Consider the following 15,154-nt stretch of genomic DNA (forward strand, 5'->3'; position numbering starts at 1 on the left):
GCTCATGAAATTTAGGTTAATAGTTCAATTAAAAATATACATTTAATTGCAGAGACCTTTAAAAATAAGTACATATTTTTGAGTTAGTTTATTCATTGGTCATTGGTCCCAAGGTAGTTCTATAGTTCAGTGGTTTAGAGAGCTAGGTTCCTTCTCACACTATCTTAAAATCCCTTGGGGCTTAATTTGTTGTGCTCTCTCCATGGGTACCATTTTTCCCTATTAATGCTGCCCTTATACTTGGTTGTCATCTCTTTGAGCATCTCTTGTATGTATTTTAGAAAAAATTTGTTAAGTCTCTGAGTACCTTACAAATCAGGTTTTACTATTACTCGCAGGATTTGTTGCACTTAGTAAAAAGTCTCGTTATTTCCTAATTTTCTCTTTTAAAACCAAGCTACTGATGCTGTTTCTCCCTTAACTGTTATACATCTTACTGCTCTTTATTTGGCTGAGATGCTCTTGCACTAATTATTTCGGTTTTCTATTCTTGGCTTGTTTTCTGACTCTGTTCCTGGTGGGATGAGTTATTTATATTCCTCTCAATTAGGTAGTAATATTTGGACTTACAGGTGGTGCTCCCAGAAGGAGAGAGGGCTTAGGAAACAAAGCAAAATACCTCTTGATGGTACTTGAGGTGTTTTCTGTTTTGGGGAAATAACTGTACATCAAAATGTGCAATGACAGAAGTTCCATCACAGCACATAATCCACTGCACATTATATGGGGTTTCATAAATATTTAGCTATATCTAGAAGATAAGAAATGTGACTCATTCTTTCAAAATGCAATCCATTTTCTGCCTGTGGTAAGCAAAACAGTCTGAGACATATGTTTTTGTGGGGATTTATGTATGTGTGTATGTTCTTTTTTCTTATGGTTACAACACTCTAATTTTGCTTTGAGGATCTTTCTTTCCTGACCACCTATAGTGTGGGTGAAACTGCAATCAAGGACACTGGTGTGTCTGTGTGGCCAGTGGGCTGGGAGAGCTTCCCGGAGGACACAGTTGACTCAGTGTTCTTCAAAGCTGGTGAGCATAGGCGATAGGATGGATGTCAATAAAAGGGTTTCTCTCCTCAGGCTCCATGGGCTCAGATCTTTTCAAGATTTTCTCCCTAAATCTACCCTGCCTCTCTTGTCTGCCCTTTGTTGGTGAGCCACTGCTTCAGATCTGGTTGCTGCCCTCTACTTGTCTCTTGTGTTTAACTCTTCTCAGTGTTCCTTGTAAGCTTGTTCTTGTCCGCATTTCAACTGTAGCCCCCATTTTCACTCTGCTCCAGAGTCAATGTTAACTGCAAGTGCATCAGCTGGGACAACCCATCCTCTAGTCTCTTGCTTTTTCAAGATAGGTGGTCAGCGCAGGTTATAGTTGAAGAAGAAGGAGCTAGCCAGTTAGAAGTGAAGAGGGGGGCATATTCTGGTTCTTGGAAATGATTTAACCTATTGAATGAGTTCCATATGTTGACTCTCCTTTTTTCTGTTTAAAAATTCTCTCTGGACACATGCTTCTCTTCTGGTGTTATGGACTCTGAAGTAAGAACCACAGGGTCACACAAAACTAGGGAACATTGCTTAGTTCCTTCCGACTCATGACTGTGCTGTCACTGCATAATTAATCAAAGGTTGCCCAGTCAACATTCTCTCTTGCCAACTTTGGATACAACACAATCTGACACTTATTAAATGTACTTCAAAGAAAAAGGTGTTCTTTGTTTTTTATTGGTCTACCTATAATTCTTTGCATACTATCAAAGACACCTTAATCATATCTCAATCAACAGCTATGCCTTTGATACATATTGGGTTTTTTTAATGTTTTCTAATTCATTTTATGTTTTATTTTTCCTTTGTATTAAAAGGATTTTTCAATGAGTCAATCTATCCACTATTTTGAAAGAACACTTGTAGTTTATTTTTTCTTTTGATCTGTCCAGCCTTTCTTTGGGGAACCACTTTCTTCCTTTACCAGTCCCTGTAGTTCTGCTCAGGTTGACACCACCTTTAGCAGTTGGCGTCCAAAATGAGCCAGGTTTGGCCATCAGGGCATCAACTTTCCATTAGCCACAGTGATTGGTTCACGGATAGGCATATGACAAAAACCAAACAAATCAGTGTAAATCTGAGGAATTTGGCTTGAGTTTCTAGAGAAAGTACCACTCTTTTCCAATTGGTGTTTGCTAAGCAGGTAGGCTATCAGCCTGAAGCTTCTGGTCATCACCTGAACCATGCCATGTGGTAAACCTAAGAATAAAGCTCACGTGTAGAAGAGCAGAGATGTAAGACCTAGAGGGAGGAGTAACTCAAGGACAAAATTTGAGGTCACAATTCAGCTAAGTTTGAAGCCTTATCACTTCCCCATCCCCAGATTTGTAGGCCAATATTTTATTAAGCTAGTAGACAAGAAGAAAATATCATTAACTTTATTGGAGAGGCAATCTAAGAAATTGAGTAAGTATTGCTTCTCCCAAAGAAATGTAGTGTGGGTTTTTTTTTTCCTTTCAATTTTTTATGCTGATTGTCTACAGTCTTTTAATTTAATGGAGAAATCACTACACCTTCTTTATATAGTATTTAGTATTAGGTTTTCAAATATGTGAAATAGAAAAAATACTATAATCCAGGACTGCCACCCTGCTCAACATGATTTTCTTATCTTTTCTCTCAGATTATCACCTGTGTTTGAGATCTTCCTGACTGTAGCAAAGAGAGTTTCCATCCTCTTATGATAAAGAGAAGAAATTTAGAACCAAAGAATGTTCCAGATCTGTTGCAGGTTCATGAGACCTTGCTCTGTTGTGCTGTTTTAAGTCATATTATATATTTATTAATGTGAATTTATACCATAGGAATCTTCCATCATAATATCCGTGCATATCCTGTGTTTATTTACTTATCGTATGATTTTAGGAGTGCGATAAAGGAGTGTTCGCACAAGTGTATAACTCCTTGCCAGCTCTGCCTCAGTATCTAATATTCCAACAAGAGAGGGTCATTCTAGTGGGTTGGAACTCTCTGTCTTCTGCTGCGTCCTAGGAAACATGCAAGGATAGCTGTAATAAATGAGCTCACTATTCAGCCATCAATATGGCTTGGATTAATATATGAGATTATTTTTCTACCAGTGTAGAGAGAACCTGATTTTGAGAGGGAGGTCAAAAGACAGGTAGGTTTTGAAAGCGTCAGAGCACCAATTTTATTTTAAGTGGCATAACTGTGTTTCAATGAGTTCAGGACAGAACATCTTGAAAGAGGAAGCTGTTGGGGAGTAGAAGAACTGAAGTTGGATTTTTAAAATTTAGTTTAAAATTTTTGGTATGATCTGCCACATACCCATTCTACGACCTTGGGAATATACATAACATTACTGAATCTCAGTTTCTTAATTTATAAAGTGTAAATAACCAGAGTTGTGTTGTGAGGATTAAGTGGGAGCACACTACATCTGGCATATGTAATCATCTAGGAATTACTGAGAAAAAAAGAAAGAAAGCAAAATTGTACATTACAAAAAAGCAAGGCTTATGGAGCTACATAAAACAGAATTCATATCCATCCCCTACTAGCTGAGTGACCTTAGATTTGTGCTTCAGTTTCCACATTTGACTAATGAAGAATGTAATCTTTACCATAAAGAGTTATTGTAATGATTAAATGAACTGATACACATTTAGCCTCTGGCACAGTGTCTACTTCTTGGTATGACTCCCACTGAAGCTGAGTCAACTTGAATTCCACTGGAACCCAGAGCACAAGTGGCTTTTTTTTTTTTTAATCAAAATGTAAATTTCAACTGCCTTCCTGTAATACTGTTAAAGTGAAATTGTGTAGGAAGTAATCAACTCTGTGTCTGTGCCTGTGACCCCCTACCATTAATCAGTACATACTTAAATTTACAAAATTGAGTTTATTTGGTTGCCAGGCAACCTGCCTTACACAAGCTGTAATTCCAGACAACTTTTCCATTTTGTGTTTTTGCTACCTTGTTTTTGTTTGATCTACTGAAATGTAATGCTAAGTCATACCACTCAGAAGTCACTTTTAAGAAAAGAATATTCCTTGATTTCTATTTAAGTTAACTCCAAGTTGACACATGGACTTGCAAGGTGGTTTGGAATTCCAAGCACATCTGCCCATTGAAACAATATTAGCCATGGTGATTAGGTCTTCAGGTCAGCCAGAAGGAAAAAAAAAAATTAATACAACTCACAAGGTCCCTGAGCTGTAGGATTAATAGTAGTAGTCTGAAGGCTGCATTCTAGAAAGAAAGGACTATGACCCTTGGAGGCAGGGTCAGCTCAGGAACATTTTTAGAACAAGTGAAGTTTGTATTTAGCCCTTTCACATTTTCCATTCAGCACTCCTCAAGACTGCTTAATCTTTCTTTTCCCAGGCCTCATACCCACGCTACCTTTTAATAAAATACTCCATATAATTCTACTAAATTTCCATCCTCTCTCTGTCCCTCCCACTAAAGCCATCATGCTTTAGAATAATTCAACTTTCCTTCATCTCCAACTCAAACTCTTGTTCCCTCAGTGCCACTATTTCCAACTAGGGAGAAGCAAGATGATTGAATTCATTTGCGTAAATTATCTCCCGTTTCATCACCTAACGGTCTCTAGAGGACAATTATTCTCCCAAATTAACACCTAATTAGTGGAATTTTATTACATATAAAGATAAAGGCAAAACAAAAGACAAGCTGTGTGTCTCTGTGTGCAGATCTTCTGCCTAAGGTCATTCAGTTTCAAGGTTGGGGGACCAGAGGAGTTACAAGTCGGGGATGAAATCCAGTCTCCATTCTCTTGGCCAAGCCTTGCACCCAGGTGCTGAGTGACTTCAGATAGGAGACACCTTTTTCTAATTTGTTTGAAGGTGTGGGAAAGTCTAGCAGTGGCCCTATGTGTGGGCAAACTAATTTGGGACAAAGGATAGACTGTCCAGAGGCCAGCTCTGTACTGGAGAGCATAACCTGGAGGTGCCACTTCTGCTTTAACCAGCTAGTCTCCAATTTATAAAATCTTTAAATGTTCTCATTTCTTTTTCCCTCTGGAATGGATTCTTGGCAGCATAGCAGTGAGAGAAAACACGATGAGGATCACGTGTCGGTCTATCCTGGGCAGAGTCCATCAATGATGAGAAAGAGGCGTTTTCTTCCGTCACGTCCTGTGCCCCGGTGAGCAGCCTTTTTTCTGCTAGCTGCTATTGCCTAAGGCGATTTCCCAAACTCTTTAAACAGATTTACATGGTTATTTATAAATGACTCTGCATGTACCTTTCCTCTTGTTTCTTGTCTCTGTCACTCTCTCCTTCTCTAGCCATAGTGAAGTACTTTCATTTACCCCCAAAGCCAGGCTTTCTCTTGCCTCTAGAGTCTAGACCTTTACATCCTATTCCCTTTATTGGGATCCCTTTCACACACTACTTTATCCGGCTAAATTCTGTTTAGTTTTCAGATTAAATGTCACGCTGCCACGTCTGGGTTGTCTTGTCCATGTCCTTCATCTGTTATTAACTCCACTCAGGCAAGACTGGATTAGGTGCTACCACCAGGAGATCTTAGAGCTTTATTACTTTTCATTTTAATTACTTGTTTTTCTAGAAAGACTGGAAGCTCTGTGAGGGAGCGGCCCACTCCCCTCTCACAGCTGTAACCCCAGCACATAATGTATCAGAGGTACTCAATGAATACTTGTTGAATGAATATTCGTATCACAGAAGTTGTACCTTTAGATCTACAAGTCTGTGCAGGAAAAACACCACCATCTGGATATGAGGCAATGTACCTAATCATGATTAGAAAATGGTCTGAATCAATTATATTAGTGAAAGGCTATGCATGATTCAAATCATTTCACCCTGCATTTCCAAAATCATTTAATGTGAAAAACATGTGAAAAAGTAAAAGAAGAATTAAGGGTCATTTGGAGACAGCAGTTGATTTGGTCAGGAAAAGGAAAAAAAAATTGTAAGTCATTTGGTAAGCATTGGGGAGGGCGTGAGGGAGGAGAGTATCCTCACTCCCCACTGGTGTTTTTGGTCTGTGAACAACACTTGGGAGTGAGCTTTTGCCAAAGCCCTAATCTCACTTTCACGCTTTCCTTTCTCTTCTCTGTTTACAACAGTGCACCCCAACATTTTTGGCACCAGGGACCGGTTTCGTGGAAGCCAGTTTTCCACGGACCAGGGCAGGGGGGATGGTTTTGGGATGATTCAAGCACATTACATTTATTGTGCACTTTATTTCTATTATTACCTTGTAATATATAATGAAATAATTATACAACTCACCATAATGCAGAATCAGTGGGAGCCTTGAGCTTGTTTTCACGTGCCACTCACTGATAGGGTTTTGATATGAGTCTGCAAGCAACTGATTTATTATGGTCTCTGCGCAGTCAAACCTCTCTGCTAATGATAACCTGTATCTGCAGTCACTCCCCAGTGCTAGCACCACCGCCTCAGATCATCAGGCATTAGATTCTCATAAGGAGCGTGCAACGTAGATCCCTCACGTGTGCAGTTCACAGTAGGGTTCATGATCCTATGAGGATCTAATGCCACCGCTGATCTGACAGGAAGCGGAGCTCAGGCGGTAATGTGAGTGATGGGGAGGCTGTAAGTACAGATGAAGCTTCGCTGGCTCACCCGGGGCTCACCTCCTGCTGTGCAGCCCCGGTTCCTAACAGAACACTGAGCAGTACTGGTCCGTGGCCCGGCGGTTGGGACCCCTGGTTTACCGCACACTTGGAAATAGCAAAATTGTATCAACCCAAAAGGCAGGAAGCCAGTTTGTGCCATTCAATACAAAGTTTGAATGCATTTATCCCAACAGGAAGCCAGCAATTACAATGAGGATATTTATAGAAGAGAATGGACTCTGCATATATCTGGAAGCCTAATGTGCCTATCTTTTTTTGCTGTGTTCTTCTGCCCTTTAAATGGAGAGACCAGGATTACAGTGTTAAACCTTTTGGCTTTATAATTCCATCAAAGATACATCCAGGAAGGATGTCATTCTAGTTAATTCTTTTTCTTTTTTTTTAATCCTAAGAAAAGAGGAAACTGTCTGTATAGCTACTTTGGATTGTGAAGAACCCCCAAGGTTCAACAAGAAACGTTGAGATTTCACCTAAAGACTTTTCTTTATTTAGGAGTCGGTTGGAAAACTGCTAGGCACCACAAGACAGCTTATTTGCATTCTAGCACGGGCTGTGACTCAAGTCTGTAACCCCAATCGTGACTATGTGCATTTCCAGTGGTCGTGTCCCACTGGTGTTTTGTACAATGCAGTTATACGGTAATTTCCCGTGTACTCATGGATGCTGTCACACCAGTCCTCACTTTCCTGCTGTAAGGCAAAGAGGAATTCTTCTCTCAATGCCTAAGCACCTCCTGACAGAGGAAATAGATGAAAACAGAGCATTACCTGTTTTCCTTGGTGGCACCAATTTTAAAGCAGCGTTATTTTAAAAGAAAAAAACAGATGGAGAAGTTAAAGAAAATGAATCCTACATTTGCTATTTGGAAAGCACTTATGGGTAATTGCTGGGGTCTGAGTGATTTGAGGTGGGAAATGGGATGCAGATTTAATGAGATCCAGCCTAAGGCACCATTAGCGGAAGCCCAGAATGGCAATAGTAGAGGGTTATTTTTATGCCTTTTGATTTTGCTTGGTTGACCTCTGTGAAATGACCTAAATTTCTTAGTCCAGTACTATGGGATGCATCCTGCCCCATTTCAATGGCATCCAGGGACACCAATATGCAAGAGCACAGAGGCAAATCAATGGCTGGGAACCTAATGCCTTTCCAGGACTAAAGGTCAGCCTGTTCCATTACAAAAGGGTTGACTGAGATGGCTGTAATATTCCCCTCAGCTCGGCTAAACTTTAGATAGATTTCTTCCTACTATAGCCCCCGACCTTCCTTTTCTTAGAGCATTTACTTAGAAAACTTGCAATTATAAATTCTTTCTCTGCCCCTTTGAAATATATGAAAGTCTTCCCCAACTTTTTGCCAGATTTACAACCCCAGGAATGTCTCTCTCAAGGACCTGGGAATCATCTCTTTGAAATGGAAACACTGAAGGAAACAGCACCCCTAACTCCCAGCTCTGTGGCAGGGTAGGAACCTAACTTCAATGGAGACCAATTAGTAAACACAGATGGCCTAATTACAGAGACATTTGCAAACTCAGGAATAACCTATCATGCTGGACACATCCCACTGATAAACCTTCTTCGCGGTCCTCCAGTAATTTTCCATTCACTCACCCAGGACTTAAAAACTCTTCTGCCCTTTTTTGACAGAGTTTTGAGTTCAGTCTCTCTCCCCTCAATAGTCTTGAATAAAGCCTTCCTTGACTATTTAACTTTGTCCAGTACAATTTTACTTTGAAAAGTGTCTAGTACAAAAAATTGTGGTGAGGATCTTGACAAACTGGGTGCATTCGTTTGCTGGGCTGCTGTAAAGAAAATGCCAAAATAACAAAACCTCACAGTTCCAGGGGCTGGAAGTCCAAGATCGAGGTGTCAGAAGGGTTGGTTTTGAGATAGTCTGGGATCTGGGACCCTTTACCAGAGTACTTGGGATCTGGTAAAGTACTAGAGTGCTTGCACCTGGACAAACGTCTCCTGGAGCAACAGAATACAAAGAAACTATAAGGGACTAAAAATAACTGCACGCATGTGCAGTTGGGGCAATTATATACAATAAGACATGAAAAGGCCACAAACCAACTGCCATTGCTGAGGTGCTGAGAGCAAAAGCAGATACTGAGCCTGAGCCCTGTACGCAGTACCACCAAGAGGGCGGGCAGACCACCTAAGCCACACCTCCTGCCCAACCCAGGAACCACCCCTGCTGTTACCACGTTTAAGGAACCACCTCAGCCCCCCACCCCCACAAGGGCACCTGTTACTTGTTCTCGCTCCCTCAGGATGCAGCATGAGTCCCAGTAAAGCCTTGCCTGAATTTCTCGTCTGGCCTCTTATCAGTTTCTGGTGATTAAAGAGTCCAAGGACCTGAGTTGGTAAGTTTCTCCTGAGACCTCTCTCCTTGTCTTGCAGATGGGCTCCTTCTCCCTGTGTTTTCAAATGGTCTTTCTTCTGTGCATGTGCATCCCTCGTGTTTCTTTCTGTGCCTAAATTTCCTCTTCATATAAGGATACCAGTCAGATTGGATTAGGATGGCTTCATTTTAACTTAATCACCTCTTAAAATGCCCTATATCTCCAAATATAGTCACATTTTGAAGTACTGGGGATTAGGGCTTCGACATACAAATTTGGGGGACACAATTCAGCCCATAGCACTGGAACTCTATTTCTGTTTCTCCTTCTGAGAGGGAATGACATCTAAAAGCTGCATTTTGTGAAATGGCTCCAATCATTTTGTGAAAACTTTTCTCCAGGATGACAACCATGCGTATCATATTAGTTTCCTACCCTCAGTACCAAAAGAATAGTAGGTGAATATTCAATGCTTGCCAAATAAATAATACGGAGAGGGCTGCGGGGAGGGGAAGGCAGGGCTACTCAACAGAGAATATGGTTTTGGAAGATGAAGATATTTGTTAACACAAGTTGAACTTCTGTTCCATTATATTACACATCACCTTGAAGTGCCAATCAGTATATCTCTCTTTTAAAATTCTCTAATTGTGTTGGAATTGACATATTACATTTTTTATTGCAAGTGTGAATCAAACAAATATCAACATTGAATTTAATGACAATTTTGATAACTCCACTTTGGCACTTCTCTTTGAATCGGCCATCATCCATCCACACACACATAAACCAACTTCTAAAAGACCCTGCCTAAGGCCACCCAAACAGTTCTTTGAAAGTGTTCCAAAAGACAGAATATAAAGCTGAGAAGAAAAGTTCCTTTTACAAGTCCACATAAAATCCCCAGTATCATCTCAGACCACATGCTACTTTATATTGGAAAATGCCAGAAATTGTAAAATCTGAATAGAACAATTCCATTAGTACAAGATATATACTTGCGGAAGGCATGCTATGTTCTGTGACATTTGACTGCTAATTTAAAAGATTGATAAGAAGATTGTGAGCCAATGTGTCTCATTAGTAGCCCACTGCCTGCCAAAAATTCATCGGTGTTCTCTAAAATAAAAATGTATAAATATAAGCAGAGGCATTTATGAATTGGGACTAAAAACTCCTTTCAGAATGAGAAAGTTGTCCTTGGGCAAGGTGAGGTTAAAAGCCAATTTTTCTGTCGTCAAGCTGTTGGGTGAGCAAGCAAGTAAGGGAATTGTGTACTTGGCTAGTTACATGGAAGTTTTACTGTCCCAATAAATTTTTGAATAGTATGTGTAAAGATGTACTTCTTTCCCATCTGAATTTATTCTTATCGTGCACCATTTAAGTATGTACTTTTGTGGGTTTGTTTTTGTTTGTTTTTAGTTTTCTAAATTTACCTGAGACACATTTTTAACCTTAATGAAAGAGATTTTACAGATAGATTTTTTCCCAGAACTCTACAACTCTGCCCACACATACTCATTACTTAACTTTCCTGACCCCAGTGTTTAATGTACTGATTCTGCATATCCATGCGATTCAAGTCACCAGGCCCCTGCTCTTATTCCTTTTTTGTGGTTTTTCTGTGGGTCTTCATTTCTCCCAAAATATTTCCAGCCTCCCAAATCCTAACACAGGTCATTGACTTTTCTTTCCCTTATTATTTTTAGCTTTTATCTCATTCTTTCTTCCTTCTCCACTCATCCACTTTTTAGGGGGATTATTTGCCCACATACCAACAATTAATAATAATAATAATAATGACAGTTTGATTTACTTGGTATTTACTATGTACCAAGAACTAAGTACAATGTATGGATTAATTCATTTACTCTCCACAACAAACTTATGAGGTCATTGCCATTGATTGTTATCACATTTTACAGTTTAGGACTCTGAGGCACAGAGAGGTTAAGTAACTTGCTTAAAGACACACAGGCAGTTATTGGTAAAATCAGGATTTGAACCTAGGTAGTCAGGCTCCAGAGTCTATGACTAGTAATGAGTAGTAGGAATATGAGTAGAAATGATGTATGATAACCCCACAGAAACTTTTCTAGCAATCCTCCATGCATTTTTCTTTCTCAGTCTATCTCTGGGTGATGAAGATCCAGGATAAGGATGCAGAGCCCCAAGACTTGCATTAAACGGTTACACGAGTGAGATTTTGGGGGTGAGAGATACTAAAAAAATACAATGCCTTTAGCTTCCAAAACAAGTAAAACAGCTTGTTTAGTACTTATTCAAGGAAGGACCCTAGATTTGAAATCATAAGCCTGTTTGGTGGCAAATGGTGTTAATAAGAAGAAAATTTGGATGGCAAGGCTATTTTTTAAAATAAATACCCATCTCCAGAAATTCTTAGCCATATTTTCCTTTGAGACCAGGTTCTCAAAGTAGACCTACCTTAAGGTCATCTCAGGCAACCTCCTTTAAGCACACAGAGGCCACTCTCCTCCTTTCAGAGACATAAAGGAGGGGTCCAGAGGTGATTCAGAGAGGAAGAGCTGGAGCTGCTGTAAGTTGAATTGTCTGCACACATTGGATCAGTTAGAACCATAAATGCAGTGAACTGCAAAAAACAAAGAGCAAATGCAGGGGAAACTAAGATCAGATTGTTAGCATCATATATGTTTGGATTTAACTTTTAACAAGGTCTTTTGGCACTTTCATTGCTATACAAACTATGTTTTTATAAATTTATTTTAAATTAATTTTTAAAAATTTCTTATACATATACACACCTATGCAGTTTTACATGAATGTTTAAATATGATCCTACATATCCTTTCATTTTTTGCTTTGTTTTCTTTTCTGAGTGCCAGCATTTTTCTTTCCCTCTTTGTCCCCGTTATTTCTCCTACTCTACCCAAACTCTTATCCTTCCATTTTCTCCATGATTTAAAATATGTAAATACACACATTCATATACTAGACAAATATATGCACATAATGATAAATCTACATATAAACTCATGTATAAACATATACACATATTATGCATATACAGTCAAACATATGCACATATATACATCTATAAATACACATATGTGTATATTTATGTATTTATAGATGTATATATGTATATCCCTTTCCTCCCGTCAAAGTCTGCCTCTTAGGTCAGTGCTAATTCCACCACTCTCTTATCCCTCTTTAATGGGTAGCCACCCATTACCCAAAGATCCCAGGTCCATCTCAGTCTCTCAGCTCCATATTCTCTGCAATTCTGTTCTCCCACTTGCCCTGTGCTCTCTGGAACTTAAGGTCCATCATCAACAAAGTCCACTCTCTTCCTATTCTTTTCTTTGACTCTTTCCTTCACCTGTATATCAGTTTCCTATGTAACAAACTACTACAAACTCAGTGACCTAAACAACAGAAATTTATTCTCTCAACTCTTGAGCCCAGAAATTTGAAATCAATATCACTGGGCTGAAATTAAAGTGTTAGCAGGACTGTGTTCACTCCAGAGGTTCTAGGGGAGAATCAATTCCTTGCCTCTTAAAGCTTCTGGTGGCTGCTGGCATTACTTGTCTTCTCACACCACTCCAAATTTCAAAGGAAGCATCTTCAAATCTCTCTGATCCATCTCCACATCACCTTCTCTTGGGATCTTCTATTTGTGTTAAATCCCCCTCTGCCTCTGTCTCTTATAAGGATACCTGTGATCGCAATTAGGACCCACGTGGATAATCCAGGATCATCCCCCACCTCAAGATCCTTAACTTAATCACATTTGCAGAGACCTTTTTTTTCTGAATTAGGTAACATTTACAGGTTCCAGTATTAGGAACCGATCTCTTTGCAACCACAAAAGCCAACCACAATCTGCTTTCTCTATCTCAAACCGGATTCTTCCCCGTGAAAACTGCTTCTTCTGCAGCACCCTCAGAGGGGGCTGGGTTTTGTTTATTTTTAATCTCCCATAGGCCAGAAGTAACTGTCCTCCTCGTTCCTGTCAATAGCACTGTCCCTCTCTCCTTCCAAAGGAATGCTAACCTTCAAGCTCATTCTTTCATACTAAACCGTCCACTCCCGCCCCGCCCTTTCAGCAGGCATCTACAGACCCGCAAGCTGCTCCTCGAGATTTTGTCACACAGTGTGCTCTCACTCCTCCCACGTGATTTCAATATACATGTAAAGTGAGCTTGTTTCGCAGTCTTTTAACCTCCTCTCCTTTAATGATCTTGAAATTTCATTCTATCTCAGTTTTTCAGTTCTATGACTGTCTACTAGATCCTGTCAATAATAATAAAAGACTACATCCCTTTCACAGTCTTGAATTTTAAGCACTCCACTCTCTGACCATTGCCTTCAATCTCTTCAGCTCATTCCCTTTAATACTCAAACTCCAAAAAAGCTTTGGTCTGTCTGGGACCTATAATTTCTTGAGCCTATCACCTGTCTTTATCCGTCATCCCTTTTATGTCATAGTTCCTCCCCCGCTTCACCCAGGGCCAACATTTGTGTCACCCTACCCTGTTTATATTCAACACTACCTACTCCAGATGTGTCCCTAGGCTGCTGAATGTGCCTGGAGAAAAATCTTGGTTGTGCTCACCTTAAATGTATAGCCTCAACAAGAACATTAGTGCTGACAAGAAATCCTACTGCATTTCTGTACTCATTCACTCTACCGCTCTCCTAGATGTTTATCCCTTACTTTTTCCTCTCTCTTCAAACTTCCAGTACTTCCTTCCATGTTCACTCTCACACATCACCTCTCTGCCAACACCCAGAATCTGTACCATATACTCTGCTTTCCTCTTTGTTTATGATACAGGAACCGTTACGTACCTTCTAAGACCATTCCCTTCATCTGTGTACTAAAATCCATTTCCACTTATTTACTTTAAAACATCAGTCTAGCAATTGTCTCCTTATTCTTCCATCAACAATTTTCCTCTACCAGATTGTTTTCATCAGCATACAACCATTCTGAAATATCTACCATCTTAAAAGTCAACACGAAACAAAGCACCCCCTATCAGCTACTGCTATATTACCGTATTATCCTTTCTTTTCTTAAATCAAAACTCTCTTGCAAGATTTGACCGTAGTTGTCTCTTATTTCCCCCATTTTCCCCTTCTGTCTTGAACACTCTCCAATCAGGTTTCCATCTGCATTACAATAAAAAAATCTTGAAAAGATTACAAATGCATAAATTATTTCCATGTTACTAAAGCCAATGGCCCATTCTACTCTATCCAGCAGTAACTGTTGCCACTCCTCTTCTTGAACCACTTTCTTTATCTGGCTTCCTGGAACTTGTTCCCTTGTTTCTCTTCCTACTGCACTTACTAATCATCCTTCTTCAGTCACCCTTGTTGGCTGCTCCCCTACCCCTAAGGTTTGGCCTTTGTCTGGTCACTATTCTATAACCAATGCAGAGAATCAAATACAATGAATAAATATATGGGACACTTTTTGTTTTTGTTCTATTAAAATAGGGCCATATCATTCACAGTTTTCTATATATTGCTATTTTAATGCAACAACCCTTCATGGAAATTCCTCTAAGTCAATTGGTATAGCTCGAATTCATTCTTCCTAATGTCTGGATCATATTCTGTGGAGTAGATATGCAATAATTTATTAAACCATTTCCATCTTATGGGCACTTCTTTGTATGCAGTTCCCTTATATCTCATTTCCTCATTTCCTCATCTCCTCTTTTAAAATGAGAATAATAATATTTTTTATCTCACTAGGCGGTTGTGAAGATTAAATGAACTAGTGCATTAAAATAACATAGAAGAATGCCTAGCACAGAGCATGACTTGATAAGTATTATCTGTGTTCTTAATGGTAGTAGTAAATATTTGTTAAAATTTAGTTCTCAAAAAAAAAAAAAAAAATTTAGTTCTCAAGTCATTCTATGAAGCTACCACCACCCTGATAACAAAACCAGACAAAGACACTACCAAAAAAGAAAGTTACAGGCCAATATCTTTGATGAATAGAGATGCAAAAATCCTCAAAAAAATATTATCAAACTGAATCCAACAACACATAAAAAGGATCATACACTGTCATTAAGTTGGATTCATCCCAGGGACACAAGAATGATTCAACATATGCAAATCAACCAATGTGATA

This window comes from Balaenoptera acutorostrata, chromosome 17 (genome assembly GCF_949987535.1).
Source record: "Balaenoptera acutorostrata chromosome 17, mBalAcu1.1, whole genome shotgun sequence".
Classification (NCBI taxonomy): domain Eukaryota; kingdom Metazoa; phylum Chordata; class Mammalia; order Artiodactyla; family Balaenopteridae; genus Balaenoptera; species Balaenoptera acutorostrata.